Below are 12,289 nucleotides of genomic sequence, written 5' to 3'. Positions count from 1 at the left end.
GGAGAATAGTTGGGCCCCCTCTTCTTTGTGACAGCCCCTGAGATATTGGAACACTGCTATCATGTCACCTCTAGTTCTTCTTTTCATAAGACTAGACATACCCAGTTCCTGCAATTGTTCTTCATATGTTTTAGCCTCCAGTCCCCTAATCATCTAGTTAATATCCATCTTCTTTTTATGTACCTGTATTTGTCCATGGCTATCATGTCCCTACTAAGTCTTGTTTTTCCTTCACACTGAACTTCTAAGGTTCTAAGGTTCCTTCATCCTATGCTCATAGAGAATTTCTTCGAGTCCCAATATTGCCTTCATTCTCCTCCTTTGAATTTTCTCCAACCTGTCAATATTCTTTTAAAAAGAAAGTGCCCAGAATCTACACAGTACTCTCTTTCTACATCTTCATTCAATCCCACCTCAAATTGACTTATCTCTTCCTGTTAGATTCAGCATCCAATGTAGAGGAGAAAACCTTAAGTAATGAAAAGAAAGCTTTACAAATGCAAAATGTCAAACAGGGTATCAGCAACTTTATGCTGTCAATAGGACACTGCTAAGTATGTCTTCTTAACAATGCGCCCTGCTAAGATTAATAGGGCTTACTTCTAGGTAAGCAGAATAGGAACATATAGGATTGCTCTCTACGTCTGTACGATTTGCTTTCCTTGACTAACTCCAATCAATGAGACAGCTACAGCGGGTCGAAAGCAACAGTGATAAAATGCCACCTTATGAAGTAATTGCATTCATAGATCTTGCCAAATGAGTCATAAAACCATCCATCAATATCTTTTGGCGGTGCAAAAAAGCACAGCTACAAAGCGAGCTGGGAATTCTCTGATCAGAAAAGCTTACGCTGTGGTTCTTTTTCTGGTCCATAAATCATAATTCCTTGAGTTTGGTACCAGAGTTGAGAAAGAATTCAAATCCCCCGGTGCCATTTGAAGATATCTAACAAGGTGCTAACATTTCCATTAAAGCTGCCAACAAGCTCAAACCTCTCATTGATGTTTTTGCCTTAAATGGATGAAAAAGGTGCCAGAAAGTTTCTGTTAACTGTTTTATCCCTGATAATTACTTCATGTTTTCGAAAGATAGCTTTGATTTATGTTGTAAGATCACTGCTTTTAAACCGTCAGCCTCATTTTATAAATCTTCCGTAATGCATATTCAATTGCTATTTAGAAGCATTCATATATACCAGAGAACAGTGTGTGTGGGTGTGGGTGTGGGTGTATTAAGTGTTTTTTTTTTCTTTTGTCAAAGCACCTGGTATGCCCAAATATGGGAGGGAGCATACTATATATTTGGGCATACCAGGTGCTTTGACAAAAGAAAAAAAAACACTTAATCATTCCCTGGCTTAGCTGATAAGGGAGGAGAGCTTGTGGCTTAGAGGTTAATATAACTGCCTAATATATAAAAACAGCCCAAGTTCGAATCCCAGCAAGGGTATGGCTAGCTGATGAGAGCTAAATAGCTTGAAATAGATCTATACTAATCTCCCTCCATTTATTTATCAGCAAAAATGTTACACACACACACACACACACACACACACACACATTTGTTTTTTCCTATTTCTTAACTATCCATCTCCCTTAGATGTATTTGGGTTCTTTTTTTTTTTTTTTATAATAAAATTTTTATTGGTTTTTCAAAATTTATAGGGAAAAGGGTAAATGGACAGGTATACAAATTTTGGCAGTTGCAAAATGTGAGAGGCATCCCTCCCTCCATACCCGTAACATACATTTATATATAATGCATTAGTATATAATTGATTATAATCAGCATATTAGTTCTATTATTAAATTCGATCAAATTAAACATTACAATATAAAATCCAAATATAATTCCATTTTCACTTTCGGTCAATTTATAATAATATGATTTTCTTATTTATTTCAGTGATCTGAGTCTTCTTGCTATTGCCCCATCTCCCTCCACTGGCAGAGCTCTGGCCCCTCCCGTGTCCTGCGTGTCCGTTGTGGTGTCTGGTGGTTTCTCTAGGAGTGTTTTATTTTTTTCCATAAAGGCCTGCGCCTCTATGGGTGAATTAATTCTAATTCTTGTCTCCTCCCAGAATATCAGCATACCTTCAGGCATCAACCATCTAAACCACACCCCTTTCTGGTATAATTTATTCGCTAATTGCGAATAATTTTTTCTTTTTTCTCTAATCTTCTTAGGGATCTGCTTCAGAATGGTTATCTCCATATCATGATATGTCAATGCTTGCCCCCTTTGTACACCCAGAATTTCATCTCTTGTGCTTTTTCTAAGGAATTTAATGTGAACCTCCCTGGGTACATTGTGTGTTCTAGCATAAGCTGAGTTCACTCTATAAACCAGGTCTATATCCCACCCCATCTGTTGTTTTCTTTGTGTGTGTAGTCAGCCAGAATGTTTGTCATGATGTCCCTTATATTTTCCCCATCTTCTTCTATAACATTTTGAAATCTAAGATAATAGGACATTCTCTCAAATTCTAATTTCATCTGTTGGATGTCAAGATCTTTGTTCCCTTTCTGCACAGCTTCCACCCCCCCCCCCCTCACCTCCTCCACCCCCCCTTCCACAAGATTCAGTCTTTGTGAGTTCTTATATATTTGGGCTTGATTTTCTTTAATTTCATCTTTCATTTCCCTTAGCTGTTTCTTGATTTCCTCCTGGCCCTGTAGAATTTGTTGAAGCATTTGTTGAAAGTCCATCTCTGTAGTCTTATGTTGCATCAGTTCTGTTATCTTTGACTGTGTGGCTGGACTGGATGTTGCGGATGTTGGAGCAGAAGTGGCAAAGCCAGGTTTTCCAGGAGGGGGTCTTTTAGATGCCATCCTTTATAACGTTAGAAGTTCAGTCCAAATATGAAGTAAGCAGTTAGAAAAGAAGGGTAGCCAGGTGAATCCGGGAGCAGAAGAACCAGGCAGAAGAGAATCTCTCCAATAAGTCTGGCAATAGATAGAAAATTTCCCCTAGAAGGTTGAAAAAAATACCAATCCACAAGAGATTCCTCTGGGAGACACGGAGACAAAGACCGGAAGCCTGAATTTTAAAGGTGGAGTCAGGTTTCAGAGTTCATAAAGACAACGGAAGTGTGCCATCTTGCCCTGCCAGTTTTGGGCACAGAGGCGTAACAAAGTTTTTAAAAAGTTCCAAAAGTCCTCAAATCATTGTAATATGTAAGATTAAATTGAAAAGAAAATCATCTCAGCCTAAGTGAGGCTTCATTCGTTGGCTCTCCCCCCTCCTCCTTCCCCGGGGGCTGAGAGCAAAATTGTTTCTCACCGCTTGTCCAAGGGGGGGGGGAACCCCCCTCCCTCCAGCCGCACCTCCAAAATGCTCCGAAAGTTATTTTAAAGTTTTAAAAGCTGAGTAAATCTTCATGCAAAGTAAGGGATGAAGAGAGAAGCAACCTCACCGCACCGCAGCTGCTTCCTTCAATTGTAGCATTCTCCAGTCGGCTTATAGCGAGGCGCGAGGCGTAGGAACGCGAAGCGCCCTCCGAGCTTGCTCCCCGGTGCCTTGGGCGCGCGAGAGAGCTCCCGCCGGCTGCCGCCGCTGCAGGAGTCCTCCGCGATGCCGCCCCTCCGGCAGGACCCCTCTGCGGGGTGTCCTGTGCCCCCCAAGGAGTGGGGAAGCCCACCGGGGAGCCGGAGCGGGCAAAGAGCTGCCCGTCGCCGCCGCCGCCGGAACCGGAACTCTGGGTTCTTCACCACTGTCATTTTTAAAGTAATGCTCTTGAAATATTGGATTAATGTAAGCCACATCTATCATGCAAACTATAAATGTATTGGAGATCCTGGGTTAGCTATAGTTCCCAACTGAGAATATGCTTAGAAATAAAACCCAGAGAATGTGTAAAATAGTCCTCGTTGTAATTTCTCAAAAGGACATTTGAAAATTATAAAGCATTAAAGTATTTCAGTACAAAATGCATTTCCATATATTTCTCTCTCTCTCCCTCTCTCTCCATATAAAAAGGGGTTTAGCAAATCATAAATACAAGTAATCATTGATTTACAACCATTGTAATTTACAAATTACAAATATAATTTATTTTATTTACTCTACAAGTGGCAGTTGGAACTTTTAAAGTACAAATAAATAAATATGAAATCCCATGTATGCAAATGTAAACAGGGCAGGCTGATATGTAGAACTGGAAGAACAAAAATGTTCCCTTTGGTGAATATTTAAAATGCAAACAAACAAAGCAAAGCAAAGAAGGTTTGATGAGAGATAGGGCTAAAAAAGCTGCACAATATATGTATGTAATATTTGTGTGGGAGAGACAAAAAGCGAGTGAGAGGGGCGGTGTACATGTGGTACCCAAGCCACTCCCAATTTGCTGCTAAATGTTGATTCCTGTCCTGATTAAATTCATACTGATGGATTTTTGGAGCAATGCAATTGGGATTCCCACCCCCCTCTCCACCAGCTGCTTGATCCCCTGATCTTTCCAGTTAAATATTCAGAGTAAAGGAACTTTTAGCCCTTGCTTTTCATCATTCTCTCTGTTTCATTTCCCTTTGGAATTCTGAAATCCTATGGCTTGTAGTATGCTGCTATTGAAATTTAGGGGCACAATTGTTCCTGCTTCCTGCAAAATAAAACATCAAATCAAAATTTGGGAGGAAAATCAAGGACATCAATAGAATAAAATAGAGAGGGAGGAACCAATGTCGCGACGATACAGACGTGCGGTCTCGATGCTCCGAGACTGCAGCCGATACTTTTGCCATTGGGTGGTCCAATCAGACCTAAACTGTCCCGCGGAGATGGTGAATAGGAAGCATATGTCTTCCTGATCTCAGGGACATTGCAAAGTCCCTGATGGATCCAAGAGAAGTTCTTCAAGCTGGCAACAAAAAATCCAGCCATTAGGCTGACGAAGTCGGGGCAGCTCCAAAATGGAAGGATATGGAAAGAGAAAGTGTTTCCAGCTGGTGATGAATTTTTGCCGTTTTAAAAGAGACTACCTATAAAAAACTTAAAGTTAATTTAAATTTGAGAACAAAAGAAATAAGCGGCGGAATTAAGCTTTGAATGGCTTTGGACAGTGGGTTATCTTACTTTTTAAATGCTATGTTCATGGATAGAATTTATGCAAGCCTTTTAAAATGAATGGATTAAGTTTTCTTCTATTTTTTTTTTCTTTTATTATTATTCTTTGCAACCTATGGACTAAAATTCAAAGCCAGAGCATCAGTGTTTGTCAGCTGGAGATAATGGCACAATTCAATAGCAGAAATAAATTTTAAGCCTGCAAAATATATTGTTAGAAATTCAGAAATTTGAGAAAATGGAGAAGAAGTTGGAAAACTAGAGCATGTAACAGTAAAATATGATGAAGAAGTTGGAGATGTTTATCAAGTGGAAAAATTGGAGGTTAGAGTCCTAAAAGCCAAAGAGGAAAATGACCATAAAGAAATTAAATCCGCTGATATCTAGGGTGATTGGTTGGTGTCTGGAAATGGAAAGAGTGGAACACTGAAAGAGGAATTAAATGGAGGGGAACTCTACCCCAGATGGCAAGATACAGAAGAAAAAAAAAAGAATTTATGGATTTAAAGAGAGAAATTTTATTGGCAACTTGATTGATAACACTACTGACAATTAAAGATAAGCTGATTAAGGAAACAGAAGAAGGGCATCAAAATTACATGAGAGGCTTAATAAGCAATGAGTTGCTAAGAGGAATCCATACAAATTTGATTAAGGAGATGATTAGAGGACTGATACCACAAATGGCAGAAGACATGAGATTGTTTTGCTCCTGGAAAGATACAGGTTGATAGATGGAAGTGTATAATTTAAAACTAGTTAAACTTAGTGAAATTTAATGACAATAGATATAGTCAAATAAATAATTGATAATGATAATAATATATACACATGTATTGTTATGATAAATAATAATTGGATATGCATATTGAATGGTACCCATGAAAGGAAGATTAGAAATCTTTTTGGTTATACATAAAGGCTAATAAAAAAGAACTAAGTTAAATTTAGTTAAGTTTTGATTATTAGGGGGAAAATGTTATGATAAAGCATACAGTCAAATAAAGAAGGGATAATGATAACAACATATATCTATATCTATATCTATATCTATATCTATATCTATATCTATATCTATATCTATATCTATATCTATATCTATATCTATATCTATATCTATATCTATATCTATATCTATATCTATATCTATATCTATATCTATATCTATATCTATATCTATCTATATCTATATCTATATCTATATCTATATCTATATCTATATCTATATCTATATCTATATCTATATCTATATCTATATCTATATCTAATATATATCTCTATATCTCTATCTATCTATCTATCTATCTATCTATCTATCTATCTATCTATCTATCATCTATCTATGTACAACATAAGGAAACTGGATGTAAATTGTAAACAGTGATTTGGAAAGGAGGATTTGAAATTTTTGTTACTAAACATTATGGATGTTTAGCTAGAATAGGCCATAAGGATTCAGTGTTATTGGAGGATTTTAGAAATAGTAAATGAAATGCCAGTATGTGGTTATGTTTTAAATCTTGATATATTTTATGATGAAGGATGTTTAAACAATTGTAGTCAAATGAAAATGGAGATATGATGATGGTAACACGTATAAATATCTGAGTTAAAATACTTGAGTTAATATGAATTATGGTTGATGACTGTGGAAGAGATGCACGAAAGTCCTTTGTAACCAACTGATACACTTTCTACAGTATGTAAAGAAGGAGGATTCTTTGTGTTGTGTTTGTTTTGAAAATTAAAAATAACAAATATTTAAAAAATAGAATAGAAAAGAATAAAAGGGATATTGGAGGTCTTCTAGTCCAACCCCCTGCTTAGGCAGGAAACCCTATACCATATACATATGCTCTCAAGTGTACATAAAAAGACAAGATACATTCGTCAAGAATCATAAGGTACAGCACTTAATGATAGTGATAGGGTACAAATAAGCAATCAGGAAACAATATCAATATCAATATAAATTGTAAGGATACAAGCAACAAAGTTACAGTCATGCAGTCATAAATGGGAGGGAATGGGTGATAGGAATGATGAGAAGACTACTACTAATAGTAATGCAGCCTTAGTGAATGGTTTGACAGTGTTGAGGGAATTATTTGTTTAGCAGAGTGATGGTGTTTGGGAAAAAACTGTTCTTGTGTCTAGTTGTCTTGGTGTTCAGTGCTCTATAGTGTTTTTTTGAGGGTAGAGGTTGAAACAATTTATGTGCAGGGTGTGAGGGATCTGTAAATATTTTCACGGCCCTGTTTTTGACTCGTGCATTGTACAGGTCCTCAATGGAAGGCAGGTTGGCAGCAGGGACGTGCGGTCAGGGGAGGCAGGGGAGGCATAGCCTCACCTCTCATCATGAAATAATATATAATTACGCCGCCCCGAGTCCTTCGGGAGAGGGTTGCGGCTAATCAAATAAAAATTTGATTGATTGATTGATTGATTGATAATAATAATATCCACAAGGGAGTTTCATATATATAAGAGAAAGAAGAGGGAGGAGGAGAAGCATGCATGGGGCGGTGCCAGCTGGGCAACCGGCGGAGGCAGGAGGGTTCTCAGAAGCGCCAATAACCTTCCTGCCTCCGCTGTATTTTGCGCACTCCTCGCGACTGCAATAGACGTCCAGAAGTGGCAGGGGCTTGATGACGTTGCCGCAGCTGCCATGCACGGATGGACGGAAGTAGCCAGAGTGGTGCCGAGGCAGTCCGGCGGACGAGTGACTGAGGATCAGGCTGCCTGATCCTCCATCGCTCACTCGCTCGCTCTTTCATCCGCCCAGACCCCTCGGCACCACTCTGGTTACCTCCATCTGGCCACGCCCAGCAGCGACATCATCAAGACGAAGTGGCTTGGAGGCGAAGTGCTTTTCAGTGCTTTTCTGTGCGTCTGGCGTTTAGGTAGATAACCGGATGTCCTAAACCCCAGACGCACAGAAAAGCACTGAAAAGCAGCTGCTGTTGGGGTTCGCGGAGCGCGAGCCGGCGGAGCGCGCTCAGGAAGGCGGGGAATGGGATCACGTGTGCTGGAGGCTGAGGCAGCCTCAGCCTCCAGCACACGTGGTCCCATTCCCCGCCTTCCTGATGACGTCACCAGCCTCACCAGCCATAAACCTCACCGCACGTCACTGGTTGGCAGTAATTGTTTTTTCTGCAGTTCTACTTATCCTCTGACGTCTGTGTCTGTCTTGTTGGGTTGCAGAACCAAACTAGACAGTTATAGAGGTGCAGATGTCAGACTCAAAAACCCATTTGCTTGGGAGTGACTTAGAGGTCAACCAAACATGGTTTTATGAGAAATTGTGGGCAGATCTATACAAAGACACTCAAGAGATATTGGGGAAGTCATATTTTATCTTATACATGGCAGCCAAAATGGAGAAAAGTATGAGGAGAAGCATTTCAAACAGATATGTTTTAATTAACTCATCTTAAGGAAGCTGGGAAAATCCTATTACCATTTCCATTTTTTAAAAAAAAAATTACCCCGAAGTAGCACTAAAGATTTCTTAATGAAGTTTGTGCAGGACTTGCTTCCTTGATCTCATCCAGCTGCACGGAGCTTAACTGGTTTTGGCAAGCAGAGGAAAAGGCTATTTGGTAATTGATAAGAGGAGTGAGAGGATGACTGACAGTATTTTAACAGTTTTAAAGGAGAACATAAAGGAGGGGACTGCAGTTTTGATACCAGAAAAAGGAGGAATGCTACAGGACAATACTGCCATCTATGAAATAATGGGTGAAATCAGTGTTGATGCAACTTGAAAATTTGTTTCCACAGAGACTTATTTATTTGCGTACTCAATTACTTTACAGTACCTATTTGTGACTTGCCCCGATTCCAAAGAACTCAGGGTGGCATACAAACACAAAGCAAAGGGAAACAAAAACTACAATAATTTCAATGTGGGGAAAACAACAGCCTCCTTTGAAAATGCCACAGCAGTACAATACAATACAATACAATAGTAGAGTTGGAAGGGACCTTGGAGGCCTTCTAGTCCATCCCCCTGCCTAGGCAGGAAACCCTATACCATTTCAGACAAATGGCTATCCAACATCTTCTTAAAGACTTCCAGTGTTGGGAGATTCACAACCTCTGGAGGCAAGCTGTTCCACTGATTAATTGTTCTAACTGTCAGGAAATTTCTCCTCAGTTCTAAGTTGCTTCTCTCCTTGATTAGTTTCCACCCATTGCTTCTTGTTCTACCCTCAGGTGCCTTGGAGAATAGTTCGACTGCCTCTTCTTTGTGGCAACCCCTGAGATATTGGAACACTGCTATCATGTCTCCCCTAGTCCTTCTTTCTCTTAAGCTAGACATACCCAGTTCCTGCAACCGTTCTTCATATGTTTTAGTCTCCAGTCCCCTAATCATCTTTGTTGCTCTTCTCTGCACTCTTTCTAGAGTCTCCACATCTTTTTTACATCGTGGTGACCAGAACTGAATGCAGTATTCCAAGTGTGGCCTTACCAAGGCATTATAAAGTGGTATTAACACTTCACGTGATCTTGATTCTATCCCTCTGTTGATGCAGTCTAGGACTGTGTTTGGTTTTTTGGCAGCTGCTGCACACTGCTGGCTCATATTTAAATGGTTGTCCACTAGAGCTCCAAGATCCCTTTCACAGTTACTACTACTGAGCACGGTACCACCTATACTGTACCTGTGCATTCCGTTTTTGTTGCCTAAATGTAGAACCTTACCCTTAGTAAGGTTCTACATTTGCAGTAGACTGCAAGTTTCTGCAGGCTCTGTCCCTACTGAGCATAAAGACTGTTCTCATGAAGAAGCAGGAGTGGGGGTTGGAGAAAAAGTTTGGGGAGAGGGCAAATGCCAGAGGACAATAATGAGACACCTTGAGAGAGAAGAAAACACTCCAAAGGATAGTTAAAGCTGCAGCAAGAACAACTGCAACCAGCCTTCCTGCCATAGAAGTATACTGTATGGTGCATGGGTCAGAAGGAGGGCTGAGAAGATATCTGCAGATCTCTCACATCCTGAACATAAACTCCTCCTCTTGGGACATTGCATGTCATCTCACCGACCTTCATTCTGGAATCTCAGTAGGTCTTGATGGCTGGACAGGAGCTAACCTAGAATTAGAATAACAGAGCTGGAGGGGACATTGGAGGTCTTCTAGTCCAAGCCCCTGCTTAGGCAGGAAACCCTACACCACTTCAGACAAATGGTTAGACAACATCTTCTTAAAAACTTTCAGTGTTGGAGCATTCACAACTTCTGGAGGCACGTTGTTCCTCTGATTGATTGTTCTAAGTTCTAGGAAATTTCTCTTTAGTTCTAAGCTGCTTTTCTCTGTGATTAGTCTCCATCCATTGCTTCTTGTCCTGACCTCAGGTGCCTTGGAGAATATCTTGACTCCCTCTTCTTTGTGGCAACCCCTGAGATATTGGAACATTGCTATCATGTCTCCCCTAGTCCTTCTTTTCATTAAACTAGACATACCCAGTTCCTGCAACCGTTCTTTATATGTTTTAGTCTCCAGTCCCCTAGTCATCTTTGTTGCTCTTCTCTGCACTCTTTCTAGAGTCTCCACATCTTTTCTACATCATGGTGACCAAATCTGGATGCAGTGTTCCAAGTGTGGCCTTACCAAGGCATTATAAAGTGGTATTAACACTTCATGTGATCAAAATAGTAACCAGAGCAAGCAGTTCAGTGTAGCAGGCAAACCAGTCAAGCACCACAAGACAGAGCACAATAATCTCCAGGCGTTGGCAAGTGCACATGAGGCTCCATAGATTCCATGCTTGTTCCTGACAAATGCCCCTTCCACTGGCATCTCCTTACATCTCAGTCCCCAGGTGTGCCTTGTGAAGGGGGATGGGGCACTCTCCTCCCTTGTAGCTGATTCAGTCTACATTGTTCTTGCCTTCTCTCTTTTCTTCATGCTCTAGTATCAGGAGTGGGTGGTCCCTGATCCTCGCCTGAACTCATGTCTCTCATATTCATCTTGTCCCTGTTTCTTCCTCTCTACAAGTTGTTCTAATCCTGAAGTGCCTTGGCCTGACTGACCCTGCCCTTCCCCATTTTCCTCCACAGCCAACGAAGCCACCTCCTCAATCTCTGTCGGTTCAGGTTCCAGCTCATCTTCCCCCATAGATTCAAGCTATGGTGCAGGCATGATAATATGAAGTAAGGCTTAAGTCCCCACCTACAAAGTTGTGTCACTGTATCATATTATCTTCCATGATGCCAAGAAGTAGTTTCACTAATACTTTTTCTTGTATTATTGAAATGGTTCCTACATTTGCTCTAATCTTACCTTTTTCCCAATAACAAAAACCTAGAAATTAGGGTTGGAAGGATCTCAGAAATCAACTTGATACTGTATATTGTCATGGTGATGGAATTCATTATTACAGCCTCCTTCCTTTCCTTTCCAATAAATAAATGAAACCATCCCTTACCAAGTCAGTTTTGTCCATCTCTTCTAGGAATTCCCCAGTTCTTGTGTCCCAGGTCCTATTCCGAACCTCTACCACTTCTTAAGTTTCTCTGTCAAGTTAGGTTCATGGAAGCTTTTTCATGGTTCCTCTATAAATCAGTCCTGTTCTGTGATCAGCTTTTGACTGAACATAAAGAATGACCAAAGCTCATTGTTGCAAAATGCCAACAGGAACAAACGAGATAAAAATGGGCTTTGATTCTGGTGACACATTGGTCATCCTGCATCTCTAGAAAGGACTTTTGTTCTCCTCTACACTCCATTTGCAGTTGTATTGCCATCATTATGCCCATAGACTATTTGCAAAACAGGAAAATGCCTTTCCCAGCGACAGACTGTCAGCCCATCAAGCTGAGTAATTTTCACGTGGAAGGAGGCCAGTTCTCCAGCATTTCAGAGAGAAGGGTTTTTTCCTGGCCATAAAATGAACTTAGAGTATTTTACACACCAAGCATGTGCTCTCCTAGTTGGTGACAGCTCTCGAGTAATGATGTTGTGCATTAGTAACCACTCCAGGGAAAAAAAGAGATTGAGAAGAGACAAACAGAACACAAGAGAGAGAAACAATCAAAGAAATAAACACATTAGCAAATCACATATGTTCAACTGTCTAAACCAGGGGTCGCCAACCTCTCGGTCCTCAGAGACCACTAAATTCATAATTTTAAGTTCTGCGGACCACTAATATGATCTGCCTAATGACTGACGGGGTGGGTGTGGCCAACTCGATGTCACTCACATCAAGGGGCACCTTG

Source organism: Natrix helvetica (genome assembly GCF_964273705.1).
Source record: "Natrix helvetica genome assembly, chromosome: 3".
Taxonomy (NCBI): Eukaryota; Metazoa; Chordata; class Lepidosauria; order Squamata; family Natricidae; genus Natrix; species Natrix helvetica.
This window is presented reverse-complemented; position numbering follows the sequence as displayed.